This window comes from Rattus norvegicus, chromosome 3, assembly GCF_021556685.1.
Source record: "Rattus norvegicus strain SHRSP/BbbUtx chromosome 3, alternate assembly SHRSP_T2T, whole genome shotgun sequence".
NCBI lineage: Eukaryota > Metazoa > Chordata > Mammalia > Rodentia > Muridae > Rattus > Rattus norvegicus.
This window is the reverse complement of record NC_141536.1, coordinates 86,406,437-86,420,188: the sequence shown is the minus strand read 5'-3', so window position 1 is coordinate 86,420,188 and position 13,752 is coordinate 86,406,437.

The following is a 13,752-nucleotide window of genomic DNA, read 5'->3' as shown; positions in this document are numbered from 1 at the left end:
GCCAAGGTTGGATCCCGCAGTGTAGGGGAATGTCGAGGGTTGGGGGGAGTTGAGGGCGTGTGGTTGGGGAGAGGGAACACCCTTACAGAAGAAGCAGAGGGGCATAGGACTGGGTCTTATGGCATGGAAACCAGAAAAGAGAATACCATTTGAAATGTAAATGAAAAATTATCCAAAAAATTATACAAAAAAGTTAAAAAAATAACTCAAGTCATTCAGTAGCTTTCCTTTATACAAATGATAAACAGACTGAGAAAGAAATGACAGCCTTCACAAGAGCCACAAATAGTATAAAATATCTTGTGTAACTCTTACCAAGCAATTGAAACATCTATATGCAAAGAACTTCAAATCCTTGAAAAAAGAAATCAGTGAAGATCTCAGTAGATGGAAAGATTTCCCATGCTCATGGATTAGTAGGATTAACATAGTGAAAATGGCCATTCTGACAAAAGCAATCTACAGATTCAGTGCAATTCTCAGAGACTGGGAGGTAGGAGACTCAACCTTAGTCAAAGTTCCAAACACTGGGGAGAGTATGCTTGAAGAACCCATCTTCAGTAGATAGAGTGGGTCTCAAAAGATGGGACTGTGTAGATTTTGTGTAAAAGAATTGCAGGGTGAAAATGGAGAAGAGACTGAAGGAAAGGCAGTCTAAAGATCGGTCCAACTTGGGATCCATCTCATGGTGGTGTTGGTGGGGGGGGGGTTCACCAAGGCCTGACACTGTTATTGATGGAGCGTATATGTGATAGTTCTGAGGCCTCTGGCACATATATAGCAGAGGTCTGCCTTATAAGCCCCAGTGGGAGAAGATGTGCTTAGTCCTCAAGAGACTTGAGGTTCCAGGGAAAGGGGAGACCAGGTTGGGATGAGTACGTTTTTGGAGGCAAGAGGGAAGAGGGATGGGGAGGAACTGTGGGAGGGGGGACTGGGAGTGAAGCAATGCCTGGAATATAAACAAATAAAATAATTAAACATTAAATAAGAATTGTGTTAGAATTTTAATGGGAATTGTATTGAATCTTTTAATCCTATTGATCCAGGAGCAGGGGAGAAATTTCCTTCTTCTGATATCTTACTCAATATCTTTATTCAGAGACTAGGGGTTCTTCTCATATTGGTTTTTTGATTGCTTGGTTAGAGTTATGCCATGCTTTTGTAATGGGTGTTGTTTACACAATTTCTTCTTTAGCCCAGACATCATTTGTGTAAGGTAGTCTATTGATTTTTGTTAGTTGATTATTATATCCATACACGTTGCTAAAGTTTTTTTTTAATGAGCTGTAGGTGTTCTATGATAGAATTTTGGGGTCACTTATGTATACTATAGGAAATTGGCATGCCTAATATCTTTTCTTTCCTAACTTCATGTCAGAGTATTAGGTTAAATTTCAGTATTTCTGGGTTTAGTGACACATACATAGCTAATGAGTAAGAGTCTGGCTTTCGATCCCAGTCATTAGGGAAAAGACTCAGTCATTCATTAACAAGTGATATATCACTATCATGAAAATTCTGCAAGATTCCACTCCTGCTTCTTGTTGCCCTCTTGAATGTGACTTAGTCACCTTTGTAAACCCATAGGAAGCTGATAAAACAATTCTCTCTAGACATGTGAGAACTAGGGAGTTCCTCTCAATTTAACAACAAAGGTATCCTTCAAAGCAATAGCTTACCTGAGAGAGCATTAGACTGAAGAAAAAAAGCAGTTTAACTGCTTAGAAAAGTGAATAACTCCATAAGTGACCAAATGAGTCAGTAGCATGTAAGGAGAACTTTCTGGCCTCTGTATAGAGACTGTCAGTTTCTGACAATATTCCGAGCTGTTAACTACAGTAAGGAGGTTATGCATGCCCTGTAATTTTATGAACCACTGTATAATGCCAGAGATCATCATTACCAATGAAACGAGTTGCCTCACCACCCCCAGCCCATCTCCAGATTTCAATTTTCATGTTGAATGTATCAGAACTCACTGAACCCTTAGCACAGAATTCATGTTGGAAGAGATAGCTTTCAACAGCGTGAGAACTCATTTTCAAGCTCACATGCTTTGGCTGTTATTGAATATTTTTTGCCAGGAGTACTGCTGTTTCACCATCATCTTTGAGATTCTTGCCCATTTTTACATGAGCAAAGATGGTCACCTCCTATCTATGTTTAAAAAGTTCAAACTTAGTGACACAAGATAATTACTAATAAGCATATATCCTGCAAGTTTCATGTTTTATTCCATTTTCTCCTTGCTACATTTTTGCCTTATTTATTCAATAAATTGAAATTAAAATAACACATAGATAATGTATTGACTAAATTTTAGTATTTATGCATGTACATAAAATAATATCTAAAATGATGCATATCTCAAATTAAACCATAAAATTAATTAAAGATACTTAAATGGAATGTGAATTCAGTTGATATTTTTCTTAATACCTAGTATTTGTAATCTTTCTGTGTGCTCTGCATGGCAATATTTTAAGGCTTTATTACTCAGAGTATATATATATATGTATATATATATTTATAAATATATTTATATATATATAAATATATTGCTACCAAATTTTATTACCTAGAAATGTTCGTCATCTACTGAATGGTTTAAATCATCTATAACTACCATTTCAAAGCTTGGGTATTTGCCTTATACATATGCCTACCTGAAATGCAGCACTGACTTACAGACTTAAAAAATAAAATGCTTAAATACTTATCATGACAAGAATACTAACTGAGTACCATTAAGGCTAAATGATACTCAATATGCACCAATGATTTTGAAGTCCTCTCATTACCCTGCACAATCAGTATACCTCCCACATTTTCCAAGGGTAAGTACAACTTTGATCTAATAACTTCTTGACTATTTTTATTTATTACAGTTTAAGCATTCATTTGAGTGCTATAATTAAAACTTTGAAAGATTTATTATGTATTTTACATTTATGTGTGTGTACCTGATTATAGAATGTACAAAATATAGAGAGGTGCCATTGGAGTCTAAGAAAGGGTATCAAATTACCTGGAGTTATTCATGGTTGTGAGCTCCGTATGTGGGTACAGGGAAACAATTTTGAGTCATTTCAAAAAAAAAAAAAAACCAGAAAGTATAGTTAACAAGGCAGAGCTGTTTCTCCAACCCCTAATTCCCCAAAATTCTTTACAATTTAGATTTGTATGCTGATTAGATTGGTGTGGACATATGTGTAGTACTTATGTAATACAAATGAATAGGTGCTCTGTGTTTCTTTATGTGGACATGTGGAAGCCAGAGCAGAGCATCAGAGTGTTTCTCCATTTCTGTCTGCTTCATTGTGCTGAGATAGAAAGCTCCTAGATCTTCTTATATCCATCCTTGCATGTTGGGGTTACAGACACATGTAGTCATGCCCAGCTTTCCACAGGGGTATTGTGGACATTAACTCGGATCTTATTGCTTGCAGAGCAAGTGCCCTTAAACACTGTGCCATCTCCTTAATCCCTGGATCATTTTTGTTATATTAATTGTGGTCTTGCTTTGTTCTTGCTTTTACAAATTCCATCTGACATATTGTATGTTGTTTTAATTCAGTTATGTTGCTATGTGTACCTGGGTTCATATCAACATCAGACACAACGAAGAAGTGCTCTGGTGCACATATACACAACGATCCTCTTCCTTTCCTTTCATGGAGGTATGGGGTCTATTTCTGAAACCTCTACGATTTTCAGTAGCCTGTTTTCATGTGTAACGCATTATTTGCATCAATATCGCATTCTTAGTTTAAGTTTTAGAAAATAATATCTGATAATACACATTGTCCAAGCCCTTTTTGTTATCATAGTATTATCTTTGTGGTTCATGGGCCTCTGAGTTTTGACGTAAGTTTTAGAAACATCCTGGCAATTTTCATAGAAATTATAACATACTGTGGTTGTTATTCTTCTTGATTATAGTATAAGTTATGATAATTTAGTGTCTTTAACATATTTATAAATTTTATTTCAAGTATTTTGTACATATGTACATTTATTTGGGTTTTAGATAATTTTCCACAATAATGCTTTGTGATCTATTTGGCTTTCATTAAATTTAACTTGTTCTCTGATAGTGTCATTTATGACATTTCAATTATAGCAGAAATCATTTTAAGGATTACTATTGGCTTTTTAAATATAGAAACTAAGTTGTTAACATGTGTAAAATAGGTACATTTAGTAATATTTTGTTCTGTAAGGTATGCTTTTATTTTCAAAGGATATGCATATGTGTGATGTGTTGGTTGTCTGTGTGCTTGTTTGAACATGTATGTGGGTATCTTTAGGTGAGAAAAGCACCAGACTCCTTAGAAATGGAGTTACAGATGTGTGTGAACTGACATGGCTGTTGGGATCCCAGGTCTTATCTACTGCAGGAGCCCTACATCCTTGAGAGCTGAGCCAACTTTCTGACCCAATGTTTGGTCATCTTATGAAAATTAATTTGTTTTTTCTAGAAGTTTTCTGTAGATTATTTGCTTTTATTTTTCTGTGTGGACATCCTTGTCATCTTTGACTGCTGGAAACTTTATTTTTCCTGTTTAATCATTGGGCCTTTTAATGTTTCCCTTTGATTTTGTTAGATAACTGCGGGAGCTAAAATTAATGTTACAGGGTTGTTAGCAAACATCCAATCTCTGTGGAAAGCATTTTCCTATCCAATGTGACATCTGCTAAGATTGTGTATAGATACAATTATCAAGGTCATATCTGAGAAATTTATGTTTATTCTTGGATGTAACTCTGACAGAGCATACTTTACTTATTTAAAAGTCTAGTCTTGGCAAAGTTTATCATTCAGTTACAATATTAACCCAATTTTCCTTTATATACTTATTGGCTTATGTTTATATATGGAATACTTTGTCACTCATTTGTCTATTGGCTTATTGGTCAGGTTTTCATATTTCTAGATTTATTTCATATATACACATATATTTTTATATTTAATCATTATTTTTTTTTTTGGTTCTTTTTTTCGGAGCTGGGGACCGAACCCAGGGCCTTGCGCTTCCTAGGCAAGCGCTCTACCACTGAGCTAAATCCCCAACCCCAAAATCTTCTCTTTTTTTCTTTCTTTCTTTTTTTCAGAGCTGGGGACCAAACCCAGGGCCTTGCACTTGCTAGGCAAGCGCTCTACCACTGAGCTAAATCCCCAACCTCTAATCATTATATTCTTTATATCTGTGTTTACGTAAGAAACCCCAGGACCATATACCAGGCCTTCTGTAGCCCTAAGCAGTAATAGCATTGCCTTCTATGACTTTATGTTCACCCTAGAAAGAGTCCTGCACTATCTCTTAACTCCAGTCACTGAGTTGTCCTCATGTTCACTAACTCACAAGGAATACTCAGTTTCCCTGCCTCATAAACCTGGACTCTAGGGGTCTGAAGCCTGAATTTGAATGCAAGGAACAGCATGTGCAAGGCTTAATCTTTGCACGTATACTGTATTCCCTTTGTGTGTTGATCCTGTAAATGTTTAAAATGGGTTATTTTTTTGTAGATATATGTCTTCTTTTACATTTTATTCTATTTTTATCTCTGCTTGGAAACTTGTAGACATGTGTCTTCTTCTTTTACATCTTATTCTATTTTTATCTCTTTCAAATTACACTTTTAATTCCTACCTTGTCTGTTTACCCTTTGTTCCTGGTGCTTAGATAAACAGCAGCAGTTCACATTCAGGCAATAATAGATCAGATGCCAGTGGTGATTGTAGAGATTTAATTGTGTCAGCTTGATCTGTTTTCAAGCAAGGTGATTGCTACTGAGTGTGAATAAAATGTTACTAGGAGTGCAAAAATATCAAAATACTATCCTTCAATATTTGGTTTGAGGACCCTGATACATTTACTGTACTATTGATTCAAACAAGAGGAAGGAGGAGAGAAGAACGTGTTGCCGTTCAGTGTTCACTCTGAACATGTAGAGATGAAGTGTTAGTGTAAAAAATAAACATTCTCGACAGTCGTTAGGTACACAAGACTCAGTAGAAAAACTTGGAATAGGTATGCCATTAGGTATTATCAGAATAATAACAGTGTTTCAATGTATATCATCATTTGGAGGATTTACTCAAAGCCCTGGTTATTCACACAGCCCCCGACCCCCCCCCACACAAATTAGTTTTGACCTTGGTGAATCAGCTCCCTCTCCTTGATACACAAGTCTTAAAATGGAGCCTCCTGTATTTCTTTTATTATAAAGTTATTTCTTTCTTTATTCTCCTTAATCACCTAATTTTTAAACATTTCCATGGAAAGTTATTAAGAGTCCGTCATAACACATAAGGCATTTTAGTGAGCACTAATTGAGATACTGTTAACTTAGTGCTATGAAATAGAGCATGGGCTTCCTCAGAACCATGAGCTTAATCTATTCATCTTACTACTTGGGCTTTTTCTAAATGCACCTCACATATGCTACTCCCGCTTGTATATAGAAGCTCTTAGCAGTACCTTCTTTCATAATTCAAAGCCTTTCTCTGAAGTAGACCCAGGGTATATATGAGTACACATACTGATAAGAATATAATAATTGACTTTAATTTTTAAAATGAACCAAATGAAACCTTAATATATAGATTCTAAGGTGGACCATGGAATGCACTCCATTGCACTTCCTTATACTAAAATCTCCATTAGTGAAAACAAACAACGTTCATTGAACCAATAGGTTACTTTTCAAAGTAACATTTAATAAATGTAGGACATACAAATGAGAGATATGCAACTTTACTCTTGGTGTGTAACTGAGAATAGTGTAGACTTCTAAAGATGCATGTAAGTATAACTGATACTTTCAGGAGCTCTCTTCAAAGAAATGGAAAAGACAGAATGTGTTTATACAGAAATAGAAACACAAGTGTCTGAGGAGAAAAACACATCTGATCCCCTGTGGTTGAACACAATGTTTCTCTTCTAACCTCTAAAGTACAACATAATAGTGCATGGCTTCAAAGCTAGATTGCATCTCTCTCTAGTTTAAGTTAATATAATCATTCAATAAGGAAGAATCAGAAAAACCGTAAATGAGACTGTGTGTATCTTCCTAACAGAACCTGGCTCTTATCTGGTTCCCTGAACTGCTTTCTGTTTCCAGAATCTAGAGTAGCTGCTCAGCTGGTTACTTTAGTGCCCAGATCTGTGTTCTCCTGAATCTGTGCTTCCAATTTGAAAATAGTTAAAGTGATTTAATGAGCAACATTAGTATGAGCAAGCAGTCTCCAAACTCCTTGGTTTGAAAAGTCTAATAAGTTGACTTTGACTGCACTGTATTAATTCTTCATAATTAAAGCAAGCAGAATTTGAGGAGAAGAAGACAGATGATAGATAAAACTTTAGGTAACTCTAGGTCTGTGTCCATTCTGCTCTCTCTTTCTAGCACCAACTTGTGTGAAGGACGGATAACCCATAATTGTAGTGAGAAAGGACATCATTTAATACATGGTTGATTACATTTAGATCTGTTCACTTATCCTGCAAGTTATTGTCAACCAGTTAATGGAACAGTAATTGAAAAGTGCATTCACTGAAACAGGGCACATTTTCAAGTGTAGTTTCCACTTGCTATTGGTACTGGGATGGAGGGCCTCAGTCATTGGTTAAGGGATGAAGGGCCTCAGCTAGTAAGCATCATTTCTCAGAGATAACAGTTTGTGCCGTTGAACAACATTCATCTCATGGCAGCAACATCACATATGAATAGGGTAAAGCCAATTTTTTATCTGAAATTTAAGAATGAAGATAATGATGAGTTGAAAGCCTTAAGTAGGAGGGATAAAAACTGCATGGTGTTGGTAGAGAGACAGACAGGATGATCAACAGAATAGAACTGAAGACCTAGAAATGAAACCCCACACTTATACACACTTGACCTTTCACAAAGAAGTCAAAAATATACAATGGAAAAAGAAAGCATCTTCAATAAATGGTGCTGGTCTAACTGGCTGTCTGTGAGTAGAAACATTAAAATAGGCCCATATTGTCACCTTGCACAAATTTCAAGTCCAAATGGATCAAGGAACTTAACATAAAACCAGATACACTCAATCTAATAGAAGAGAAAGTGGGACAGAGCTTTGAACTCATTAGCAAAGGGGAAATCTTCCTAAACAGAACTTCAATAGCTTATGCTCTAAGAAGGTTGGCATCTCCAAAATGTACTAGAGACCTGGGAGTTAAGAAACTCTCAGGACTCAAAGGGTGGAACCCTAGATGTAATGCCCTACAGTGGGAAGAGGGAACTTGTGGAACCCACCTCCAGCAGAAAGACATGCCATAAAGTGAGGGATGAGGTTGCTATCCCAGAGTCAAAACTCTGACCCATAATTCTTCTTGTCTAAAAGAAATGCAAGGATGGAAATGGAGAAGATCCTGAGAAAAAGAAGTTCCAAAGACAGGTCAAAAGGGGGATCCAGCTCAAGGGGAGGCCTCAATACCTGATACCATTATTGAGGCTATGAAGTGCTTACAAAAAAGGACCCATAATGACTGTCCTCCGAAAGACCCAACAAGCAGCTGAAAGAGTCAGATGCAGATATTTGCCTCAACGAATGAGAGAAGCTGCGGACCCCTGTGGTTGAATTAGGGAAAAGCTTGAAGAAGCTGAGAACAAGCGTGATCTTGTAAGATGACCAGAGGTCTCAATTAACCTGGACCCCCGAGATCTCTCAGACAGTGGATCACCATGCAGGCAGCATACATCAGCTGATATGAGGCCTCCAACATATATAGAGTAGAGGACTCTCTGGTCTGGGTCAGTCAGAGCAGGTGCACCTAACCCTCAAGAAACTGGAGTTCCCAGGGAGTTCAGAGATCTGGTTGATGTGGGTGGGTTGGGAACATGCTCATGGAGAAAGGGAGGGTAGGGAGGAGGTATGGGATGTGGAACTGTAGGAGCATGGACTGGGAGAGAAATGAAATATGGAGTGTATAAATAAATAAATAATAAAATAAATAAAATGTGTTTCACTTTTGGGTGAATATGAAGAACAATAGCTACTGCTGTGGATTTGGTTTATTGCTTATATTATATGAGTAGGGTTCCCAAATAACACTGAAATTCACACATCTGCATGTAAGATGCTGTGAGTCCATGCATCCAGTTGGCTCTAATTGCTAAATAAAGATCCCTGTGGCCAATAGCTGGGCAGGGAGACAAAGGTGCAACTTGAGTTTCCCAGGCAAGGAATGCAGGGGAGAGGAGAAGGAGGGGCCACTAGGCCAGGAAAGGAGAAAATTCAAACTTGAGAGCTGGAGAATTAAGAGCATGCAGCCATATAAGAGTCAGGAAGAGCAGCCCTAAGGGTCCCCTTATTTGGGTCTAGAGTAGCTAATGTGAAATTTAGATTTTAACAAGTGATAATTCAGGTATATTAGAGGGGAAGTGTTAGCAAATGTAAGTTTGAGAGTGGTGCAGCCATCATGTTGTTTATGGCATATTAAAATATAAAGCTCTCTCTCTGTGTGTGTGTGTGTGTGTGTGTGTGTGTGTATGCCTGTGGCTGTGCGTGAACAACAAATTAAGGCAATGATAACATAACATTGGAAGTGACAAATGTATATGAGTCACAGTAAAATCTCTGATGCATATTAAGCAGGGTAAAACTTTAGCTTTTATTATTGTCATGATTACTAATCCTCATAAAAATGCATAATGTCTCAAATAAGATTTTACTAATAGAGACATTGGATGCTGGCTCCACACCCAGTCCTACAACACTCAGAGAAAACCCAACACACAGGTGCTTTAACACACCCAGGGTCGGAGGTGAGGAGACCACAACTGCCCTAACACCTGGAGTAACTGGGTATCCCAGGATCCAAGGATGCAAGAACCTCTGCCCAGCCAGTGGCATGGGTCCATTGCAGTCCAAACCAATGCCCTAGCAGAACTTGGGTGCTGACTCTGCACCCACTCATACAATACTCGGAGGGAACCTGAGCCCCAGAAGCTATAAAATACCTAGGATCATAGAAGAGGCCACAATGTCGGCCCCAATACCCAAAGTAACTGGGTTCTCCATGATACAGGGACACAGGAATCCCCACCTAGCCAAGGGCATGGGTTCCTTTCAGTATGAAAAAGTGCCCTGAGCAGACACTGGGCTCTGGCTCCTCACCAAGTACCACAACACCCAGAGGAAGCCAGAGTCACAGATGTGCTAAGGTGCCCAGGATCAGAGGATAACAGGATCACAGAGGAAGCTAGACTGCCAGGTGATAAAACACAACCAGAATCTCAGGATCTGATAATTTTTTGAATTTCCTCAGTTTCTGTTGTTATTCCTCCCTTTTCATTTCTGATTTCGTTAATTTGGATACTATCTCTGTGCCCTCTGGTTAAGTCCAGCTAAGGATTTTTTCTCTCTTTTGTTTGGGAGACTTTTAATGACTGCTTCTATTTCTTTACGGGACTGTTTAAATGGCTTATTTGATCTTGATTTAACTTTGTTACCTGGTATCTGTATAGAAAATTGTCCATTTCCTCCAGATTTCCAGTGGTGCTGAAAAGGAGGTATATTCCTTTGTTTTAGGATATACTGTTCTATAGCGATCTGTTAAATCCTTTTGGTTCATAACTTATGTTAGTTTCACTGTGTCTCTGTTTAGTTTCTGTTTCCATGATCTCTCTCTTGCTGAGAGTGGGGTCTTGAAATCTACCACTATTATTTTGTAAGATCCAATGTGTGCTTTAACTTTAGTGAATTTTTTTCTTTTTTCTTTTTTTTTTTTTTATGAATGTGGGTGCCCTTTCATTTGGAGCATAGATGTTCAGAATTTAGAGTTCATCTTGGTAGATTTTTCCTTTGAAATGTATAGTGTTCTTCCTTGTCCTTTTTGATAACTTTCAATTGAAAATTGATTTTATTTGATATTAGAATGGCTACTCCAGCATGTTTCTGATTTTCTTAATTTGGATACTTTCTCTGTACCCTCTGATTAGTCTGACTAAGGGTTTATTTATCTTGTTGATTTTCTCAAGGTACCAAGTCCTGCTTTTGTTGATTATTTGTATTGTAATCTTTGTTTCTATTTGTTTGATTTCAGCCCTGAGTTTGACTATTTCCTGTCTTCTACACCTCTTGGGTAAGTTTGTCTCTTTTTGTGCTAGAGCTCTCAGGTGTGCTGTTAAGTTGATTGTGTAAGATCTCTCCAGATCCTTTACCAAGGGACGTAGTGCTTTGAATTTTCATTCTGTCCCATAAGTTTGGGTAAGTTGTGTCAATATTTTCATTAAATTCCAGGGAGTTTTTTCTTTCTTTATTTCTTCTTTGACCATGTTATCATTGAGTACAGAGTTCTTCATTTTTGTTGTTTTTGCTGTTATTGAAGACCAACCATAGGCCATAGTGGTTTGGTAGAATGCATGGGATTATTTCAATCTTTTTGGATCAGTTGAGGGTGGTTTTGTGACCAATTATATGGTTGATTTTGGAGAGGGTACCCATTGGTACTGAGAAGAAGGTATACGGTGAAATATTCTGTAGATATCTGTTAAATCCAGTTGGTGCATAACCTCTATTAGTTTCACTGTGTGTCTGTTTAGTTTCTGTTTCTGTCTACTGGTGAGAGTGGGGTGTTGAAGTCTCCCACTATTATTGTGTGGGGTTCAATGTGCATTTTGAGATTTACCAAAATTTCTTTTATGTATGTGGGTTCATTTTGGGCTTGATGTTCAGAATTAAGACTTTCACTTGATGGATTTTCTCTTTGATAAATAGAAAGTGTCCTTCCTCAGCATCCTTGATAAATTTTGGTTGAAAATCTATTTTATTGAATATTAGAATGGCAACTACAACTTGTTTCTTGGGACCAGTTGCTTGGAAGACCTTTTCACATCTTTTTACTCCTAGATAGTGGCTACCTTTGTTATTGAGGTGTGTTTCTTGTTTGCAATAAAATGGTGGATCTTCTTTTTGTGACCAGTCTGTTAGCATATATCTTTTTATAGCTGAGTTGAGTGCATTAATATTGAGAGATATTAAAGACAGATGACTGTTGGTTCCTGTTATATTTGTCTTGGTAGGTGACTTTATGTGTTTGTAGTTCTTGTAGTTCTCTCTCTCTCTCTCTCTCTCTCTCTCTCTCTCTCTCTCTCTCTCTCTGCCTCTCTTTCTCTCTCTCCCTCTCCCTCTCTCTCTTTCTCTCTTGACTTTGTTGTGAGATGTTTAACATTTTTCCTTGGTCTAGGTACCTTCCTTGTGTTGGAGATTTCCTTTTAGGATCCTCTGTATGGTTGGATTGGTAGATAGAAACTGTTTGAATTTGATTTTGTCCTGGAATATTTTGACTTCTCCATCTATGTCTAGCATTTTGCTGGGTATAGTAACCTGGGCTGGCATTTGTGTCTCTTAGAGTCTGAAAGACCTCTGACCAAGCTCTTCTGATTTTCATTGTCTCTAGTGATAAGTCTTGTGGAATTCTGATAGGTCTACCTTGGTATGTTACTTGGCCCTTTTCTCCTGTAGCATTTAACATTTGTTCTTTGTTCTGTGTATTCAGTGTTTTGATTATTATGTGATTAGAATATTTCTTTTCTGGCCCCATTTGTTTGGTGTTATAGGCTTCTTGTGCCTTTATGGTTCTCTTTCTTTCCTTTGGGGAAGTTTTCTTCTACAATCTTGTTGAGGATGTTTTCAGGTCCTTTGAGCTGGGGGGTTAGATTTTTTTTCTGTTTTGAATTTTCTTTGACAATTTTGTCAGTCTCTTCTACTCTATCTTCTACACCTGAGATTCTTCTATTTATTGTATTCTATTGGTGATTCTTATATCTGTAATCCCTGACCGCTTTCCTAGGTTTTCCATTTCCAGGTTTGCCTCCACTTGTGATTTCTTTATTGTTTCTACTTCCACTTTTAGGTCTTGGACTGCTTTATGCAATTCTGTCCCCTGTTTGATCGTGTTTTCCTGTATTTCTTTAAGGGATTTGTTTCCTCTTTAAGGTTTCTACCTGTTTTTCCAGGTTTTTCTGTATTTCTTTGAGTGAGTTCTTATTATCCTCTTTAAAGGACTCTATTATCTTCATGAGATAGGATATTAGGTGAGCTTCCTGATTTTCAGGTGTGTTGGTGTATTCAGAACTTGCTGTGGTGGAAGAACTAAGTTCTGATGATACTCAGGTTTGTGGTCTTGCACTTGCTTCTCACCATCTGGTTATCCCTGGTGTTTGCTTGTCAAGGTGACTCTGTCTGAAGTCTGTCTCTTTTTCTTTGTCCCTGGGCTGCTACATGTCTCCTGGTAGGTCTGTGGGCTTTGGTGTAGCAAACCTCCTGTGGGGCCTTCCAACTGGAGGCCCTTCAGAGGGTCAGAGAAGCTGCTGATTTGTTACCCTGGCTTTAGATCACCTCAGAGGACTTTAGACTATTGGGTCTTCAGAGGAGCAGTCGAAGTGTTGTCTTGTGTGAAGCTGTTCTCTGGGGGGTGGGAGAAGGGGTGTGCTGCAGACTGTGGTTTCTGTTTCCCTGTTTACAGCCATACTTCAGGGAGGCTTTCAGTCTTTTGGGTCAGTTGCCCTGCATGCCACAGAGCCCCCCAAAGGTTTTCAGACTGTGGTGTCAATTGCCAAGTTGCTCTGTGTACAGAGGATCTCCTGGGATGCCTTCAAGCTGTGGTGCTCTCGGTGCAGTGGATCTCTTGGGATTCTCTGGCTGTGGTGTCAGATACCCTGGGTGCAGCAGATTTCCTGGAATGCCTAGGAAGTGGCATCACATGCTACCAGTGG